Source organism: Tympanuchus pallidicinctus, unplaced genomic scaffold, assembly GCF_026119805.1.
Source record: "Tympanuchus pallidicinctus isolate F22 unplaced genomic scaffold, pur_lepc_1.0 scaffold39, whole genome shotgun sequence".
NCBI classification, from domain to species: Eukaryota; Metazoa; Chordata; class Aves; order Galliformes; family Phasianidae; genus Tympanuchus; species Tympanuchus pallidicinctus.
This window is the reverse complement of record NW_026294757.1, coordinates 1,007,894-1,015,340: the sequence shown is the minus strand read 5'-3', so window position 1 is coordinate 1,015,340 and position 7,447 is coordinate 1,007,894.

Here is a 7,447-nt window from a genome sequence, read left to right as displayed (position 1 = left end):
GAGAGCTATCACATGAGAGCTAATGATTGACATGCGCTTGCATTCAGGGAGATTTGTCTCTCTGGGGAAGGAGGACTCGCCATCTGTCACTCTGTACTCAAAAAAAAAAAAAAAAAAAAAAAAGAAAAAAAAAAGAAAAAAAAAAAAAAAAGAAAAAAACCCCTTCCAAATCTACAGATCTGCCTACACGCCGCAAAATGGGACCTGGGCGAGATGCAGGCGATAGCAGGGCTGGGGCTGAACAATGGAGCGCAGGCAGGGCGCTGGAACCGGGCTCACGGGGCGGCCTGTGTGTGCTGGGGGCAGCTGGAGGTGCCGGCTGAGGGGGGGATGCCACAGGGACCCTCACTGCGAGCTGGCATCGGCGGATGGCTGCACACAGCGCGTGGCTCGCATCCGCGGCCGCTGCTGCAGAACGGGGCCCGGCGTGGGCTGGGGGCTGCTGGTGGGCACGGCCCGTGGGAGGCGGCGGTGCGGTCGGTGCCCGTTTTGGCCGCGCTGATGTGGGCAGAGGGTGCGGATGGCACGGGGAGGGCTGTGGGTCTCCACGTGTGGTGGCATCGCCGTCCACCCCGGACCCCTCCGGCACCCCCCGGGCTGCGCAGCTCTGCCATCTTTTCTCTGCAAACCCGGCCGCGCAGCCCTGCATGAACGCATCCAGTCTTCAGCGTCCTCCTACGTGTGTGCACGCGCAGGCATGTGTGTGTACATGCATGCAGGTTGCATGTGTGCACGTGTGTGAGCCACCTCTGCGATGCAGCGGGGCACGCAGCGAACCCTGAGGCCGCGGGTCCCCCATTGCCAATGGCTGAGGCCGTGCTGTGCTGCAGTGCCACCCACCAGGCCTTTGTCTGCCGTGTGCTGCTGGCCCTCTCCAGCCCCGTGCCCCTGTGCTGCACACTGGCGCTGCTGGCACATCTTGGTGTCCCTGGAAGCCACTGATCCCCGGCCCTCGGCCCTGCAATCAGCCCCATGCGTGCGCTCTGGCCCTGCGTGGCAGTGCCTTGTTGAGGGCAGGAGGAGGTGACCACGTGTCACCACAGACTGCGGGCCCCTGCAGGCTGCACCACGCACCCTGTACCATGCACTGAATGGGGACACATCCCAAGGCAGAGCATGGGGACACCCACAGGTGTGCTGCATCCCTGGGTCCCCCCGCTGCAAGCTCTGCCCTGGGGCTGTCATCACTTCCTGGCCACTACAGCTTTGCTTGGCTCTGTCCCCTCTGTCCCTGACTCGAGTGACGCAGATGACATCCCTGTGTCCCCAAACGGGCCTGGCCACACTGTAGGGACACAGTGGCAGTGGTGACAGCGGGGGTTGCCACCTGCCTGCAGACAAAGGACTCTTCGTGCCCATCCGTGGGGTCTGTGCCAGCGGCCACATCTCCCACCGCCCCGGTGCAGGCGACGAGGCTGGCACGTGACAGGGGACCTCCACCAGCAGTGTGTGTGGGGGACACCTCGTGCTGTCACTCACGGCTGCAGCCAAGCAGATGGCACCTGGGCTGAAGCTGAGGAAGGCAGGGCCCGGCCGTGCCGGTGTCAGTGCCACGTCTACCCGCAGTGCCCTGCGAGGGTGAGCACAGCACATCGCGGCGCTTCCCACGGCGCAGCTCCAGCTCGCTCTGCCTGTGCCCCCCGAGTCCCCTGAGCTCTCCAAGCCCAGGGTGCCCACGGGGCTTTGGGGCCGCCTGAGGCTGAGGAACTGCTTGAGGGTCGGTGAGAACCACAGCCACGCGGGGACGGGGACAGGAGGAGCCCCACGTCGCAGCCGTCGCATCCATGCCACCTCATTAGCAGCAGGCGCGTGGTGAGGGCTGGGAGCGGGCAGGAGCCTCATCAGCATGCACAGCCGCTTGGAGAGAGAAGAAAGTGGAGACATGAAACGGGGAGAGCAGATGAAAGGGGCGCGGGGAGATGAAAATCCAAACTGGCTGCTTAATTGCTCCGGGGCTGCGGTGGAGGTGGAGAGCTTCAGCCAGCCCGTGAGGGACCTCCGTGCCGTCCCCACGCTGTCCCCTCCACTGGAGGAGGGGCAGAGCACAGCGGCCCCATCCAGATTTGGGAGCAGGGCTGTGTTCGCAGGCTCCGGCCTGACATGCTGTGGGGATGGGGTTGCAGGTGAGGCCGTGTGATCTCTCCAGGCACCAGAGCCGGGCGCCGTGCTGCCCAACGGAGCCCCTTCTTCTTACAGTTCCAGCCTTCCCCTCCGTCCTGCAGCGGGAGGGCAGCGGATGGGGACGGTGCCCGGAGCTGTGGCATCGGCTGGAGGTGGGTGACGTGACTCGGCCGGAGGTGACGGGAGAGGACCTGTGGGCGTCTGGGGGAAGACGGTCCGCCATGAGGGCACCGCGCTGGGACACGGGGGGTCCTGGCCCCTCGCCGTGGGGCTGAGCGCAGCAGGGCCGCTCGGGGCTGATTCGGCGTCTCCCCGCGAGGCGCGGCGGGGGGGCTGTGCTGCCAGATGGAGTCGGCTCCGTGCTGCAATATTTCTGGGAGGTGAAGGCTGCGAGAGATGGATGCGAGCCGCGCGGCCACCGCCGGGGATGTGGCAGCACGGGAAGGAGCGGCAGGAGTCAAGCGTGCCTCTGTCACCGTCCCCATCCCTGTCCCCGTCCCCGTGGCCTCTGGGGATGATCACCCTCAGGCCCCCGGATCAGCTCTGCCTCGTGGGACCCCTCCACGTGTGCGTTGGAGCCGGTGGTGAGCGGGTCCCCATCTGTGGGGCAGCGGCATCTCTGGGGATGGGGCCGTAGGGGCCAGGCCTGTGCCTGTCTGCGGTGGAACAGAGGCGACCTGGGTTGGACAGAGAGCCCCGGGAGGAGGAAGCGTGTGGCAGAGGGAAACTGAGGCACAGGGGGAAGAAAGGGGTGGCCCTGAAGGGAGAGGGGTCTGGACTCTGCCAGCAGCTGGGGGCCGCGTTTGAATTCCATTTCTTTTGCAGGAGGAGGACGGAGAGGGGTTGTGACCGACCGCAGGGCTCTGGACAGGACGCTGTCCCCTCTGCTGTCTCCTCCTGCCCGCTGTGACTCACACCAGCCATGGACTCGGTTTTATGGCATGAGGTGTTCATTGGGTGCACGACGACCTGGGAATTGTTTGGTGGGAAAGGGCTGGAGCTGCAACCGTGCAGAGCTGGGGGGCTTCAGGGGGGGGGGGGAGGATGAGCGTCCTGGGTCACATGTGCCCTTCATCAGCCACCACCAGGCAGGACGTGAGGCACTTCTGCATCACTGCAGCTCCTACCTGCGAGGTAGGTGAAAAGGCTGCCCTGTGCAGGCCACAATGTGTCGTGATGTCACGACAGCCGGGCTACAACGTCATGATGGCCGAGCTGTGACATCAAAATGACTGGGCTACGGCTTCACTGTAACTGCGTTGTGACGTCACAATGGCGGGGCCGTGACGTCACAATGGCTGGTCTGTGACATCACAATGGCGGGGCCGTGACGTCACAATGGCTGGTCTGTGACGTCACAGTAGCAGTGCTGTGATGTCACAATGGCAGGGGTGGGAGCGCAGCAGTGCCACCGGCGCGGGCACAGCCATGTGTGGGTGACAAAGCGCTGCTGGCAGATGGCGTTTGCTCGGGGCTGCTGCAGGGATGGGGAGGGGGGGCACGTGGTGCACGGATGCTGCCTGTAACTGTGCACCCCCCATAGGACCCCCCCCCAGCCAGCACAGAGGTGCTCACCTCCCTCCAATGTCCCAGTGATGGGGGGGAGGTGGCTGTGCTGGCGGTGCGCTGGCTCTGACAATGGGTTGCAGTGGGGCAGGGGGTGCAGGCACACTGAGGAGGAGGAGCGGGGTGGCACCAGGAACAAAGGAGATGGTGCCCAGTAGGAGATTTGGGGCTGGGGGCGCCTGGTCTCTGCCCTGCTGGAATCTTGAGCCAACAGCCCGTGGAGGGGATCCAGCCCTATGCTGTCATTGTGGGGTTTGGCTCTCCTCTCTCATCCCAGGGCAATCTGGGGTCTCCCCACTTCATTCAGCTTTTACTCCTCATCCTTGGATGCTTCAGGGGCGACTTGGGGGCCATTTCTGGGTGCTCCAGGTACCGCCATCCCTCCTCCTGCCGCTTCAGGGACCACCATCCCAGGGCACCTCGGGGACCCCGTATGGAGGAGCGTCGGATCCCCCATCCCAAAACCCCGTGCCATTCGGCAGGGAGCGGATTTGGGGAAGTTGAAGGGGGGGGGGGGGGGAGGTTGGTGGGGGGGTGTAAATCTCCATGGCGACACGGTGACGACAGTCGCCATGGCGAGGCTGCGTGGCCCGGCCCGTTGCCATGGCGACGCGCCTGGCACGACGAGTCGCCATGGAGATGGCCGATGGATGGAGCGGTCCCCACGGCGGGGCCCAGGGCCGGGATGGGGCCGTGGGTCGGGGGACCGAAGCCCCGCCGTGGGGCCACGTGGGGCCGCGTGCCCTCCCGGTGCGCGTGGGGCCGGGGCCGTGTGCCGCCGCGTGCCGCCGCCGCCCGGGTTCATTTGCACGAGGCTTTTCCACTCCAGTTCACACTACCATCTGACAAGCCCAACTTCTCATTTTCAGAGTAATCACTCCACTGCACTAATTGCACATGCAAATATGCAAATTCGTATTAATTAATTACTATACTAATTAGTTCTGTGGTATTTGCGAGTAATAAATCATTCGGAGGGAGCGGGAAGCTGGAGACCTGGCCCATTTACACTTCGCATAAAATTTTAATAGGCGCTCCGGCTGATCCGGGACAGCCGCGCCGCGCCGTGCTTAAAGGGCCAGAGCCGGGCTGGCATCGACTGCCCGCAGCCCCCGGTCCTGCTGAGGGGGTGGGCAAGGGAGGGGGGGAGAGGGAGCGGCAAGCAAGGGGGGCACAGCGGGCGAGGAGGTGTGAAGGGATCGGGGAAACTGAGGCAGGCGGTGGGGCGGCGCCGATGGGCGGTGAGCGTGGGGCTGCTCCATTCTACCGCCCCGCTGTGGGGGGGGGAAAGGGGGTCCGGCCGCTGCCCCCTCCCGACCCGCAGCTTCTGCCCGTGCTCCCCCTGCTGCCGAGCAGCCGCTCCCTGCCGCCACCTTTGGGGATTTTGCAAGCCTTTAATTGTCGTAAGCACAGATTAATTAAGCAGCGATAAACACAAACCCATGCATTATTGATGAATAAGGGTGAGTTCAGGTTGGTGCAAACGTTGTAATTAAATATAAACCTCAAGCTGCCCATTGTTAACTTACAAATTACATTACTATTGCGACATGTGTCGGGGCTCACACGGATGCGAGGGGGATCACACCCGGCACGGAGACCCCCATCACCCCACACCATTGCCCCCCACCCATCCAGCCCTGCTTCAGCCCCGACCCACTCGGCACCAGGAGGGCTCCATCCGTCCCAGCGCCGTCCTGCAGCTCCTGCTGAGCTGCCAGAAGGGCCCGGAGTGCAGCGTGGCGTCCTGCTGCAGGGACACGGCATGCACAGGACCCTGCGCATGTATGTGCACATCCCATGCACACACACATGTGCATCCCATGCACACACACATCCCATGCACACAATTCTGCACATCCCATGCACACACATCCCGTGCACACATTCGACACATGCACACACGTGTGCACATCCCTGCACACACACACGTGTGCACCCCACATACACACACACACAGCAGCTCCCACTCCACCACAATGTTTCCCCCCCCCCCCCACAGGGGCTCACCTTCCCTCAGCCCCACATCCTCACACGGGAGCAATGGCTGCAGCCTGCACTGACCGCCCCCCTTCACGGCTGCCCTTCACAGGGTCTCCAGGACCCCCACCCGCTGCCCCCTCCCCCTTCCCCATGCATTCCTCTGTCTGGATTTGCACCCGAAACCCCCTCACCCAGGACCCCTCCTTGACACAGAGGTGCCACCCTCCCAGCAGGGACCACATCTCCCCATCCCTTCCATCGTGGTCACCCCCATCCCCACATGCATCCAGGCCACCCTCATCCCACAGGGACCCTGAGGGCACTCTGTGCTGGGGACAAATCACAACAATGGTGGGGGGGCTTGGGGGGGGGAGAGCTCGCGAGATGTGCGCGCCCGGCTGCTCCCAGAGTGCCCCTCTGTGGGGCGGCAGGGTAGCGGGGCTGGCAGCTGTTAGCTATTTATTAACCAGTCATGGTTAAATTGGTTTATAAATTAACAGATGTTTTAACTTTATTCTTTCTTCTGGGAATGGAAGCAGCAAACTGGTCCGTGTTTGGCTGCTGGGCTCGGCGTGGGTCGCCCACCCTTTTCAGGAGGGTCCTTATGGGGTGGGGGGGAATGGGGAGGACGGCCCCCAGCCCAGCAGGGCCCCTCATTCCAGCAGGACACAGCGGTGGTGATGGCAGTGGGGTGGGCATGGGGCAGTGGGTACGCGGGGTCGCCTCCCCCCGGCAGCACCTGGGGCTTTTGGAGGACGTGCTGCAGGCAGGGAAACTGAGGCAGGGCCGGGGGTGCCCCACGGTTTTCTCTCATTGCTGCCCCCTGGGAGCCGGGTTTTGGGGTCCCCACCCATTTAACCTCGCAGCCCCCAGGGCAGGATGAGCCCGGCTCCGCGTGCCCGGTGCGGTGCGTCCTCCCCGGTGCTGACCCGATGCCCGCAGCCCCCGGGAGGACCAGGAGAGCCGCTCCGGTGCCTTTTCGCTTCCCCACCCCCGGGCCCCGCCGTGCCACCGCGCCGGGGCTGACACCTGCCGGCCGAGAGCAGCAGCGCCGGTGGCACCGGGACACGGGAACGGGGCCCCTGCCCACCTCCTGGCGACACGGCGTTGGGACCCCCCGACGTGCAGGGACCGGGGCCGTGCCCTTCTTCTCCGTTCCCCCCACCCGGCGTCCTGATGGGGACATGGGGACGCGACCCCGCCCCGCGCCTTCCCTGGAGCCCCGTGGGTTTGAAGGGAAATGGGTGAGAGCCCCCAGCCCTTGAGGGCAAAGCCCCCCGTGGTGTATGGGGCGGCAGGGGGTGGGCGGGTTGCAGCTCCACCGTCCCTCCAGCGCTGCTCTGTGCCTCAGTTTCCCCACAGCACACGGAGGGATGCTGGGGTGTGAGGAGGGCGCGACTCCCAGCGCAGCACCATTTAGGGGGAAGGAATGGGCAGCAGACCCCGACCCCTCTTTCTCCCTGTGGCTTCTCCCGGAGGGCGGCTCCCAGCACGGAAGAGGTTAAGGCCCCCTCGACCCCCCCCCTCCCCCTCCCCACTGCTCCCCCGCGCGCTCCCACGCGTGTTCCCACTCCCGCACCTCCTCTGCACCCCAGGGAGCGCTCGGCCCCCGCCCGCCGCCCCCGCTGCACTTTGCGGGGATGGTGAGGGGGTTGGGAGGAAACGTAGGAGGGGGGCGGACCCCAAAAGTGCCCCCCCCCAAAACCCCACTTTCTGCAGGACCCCCAACAGCCCGGGCAGGGAGGATTGCCATGGATGGGACAAAAGGGTTCCCCGG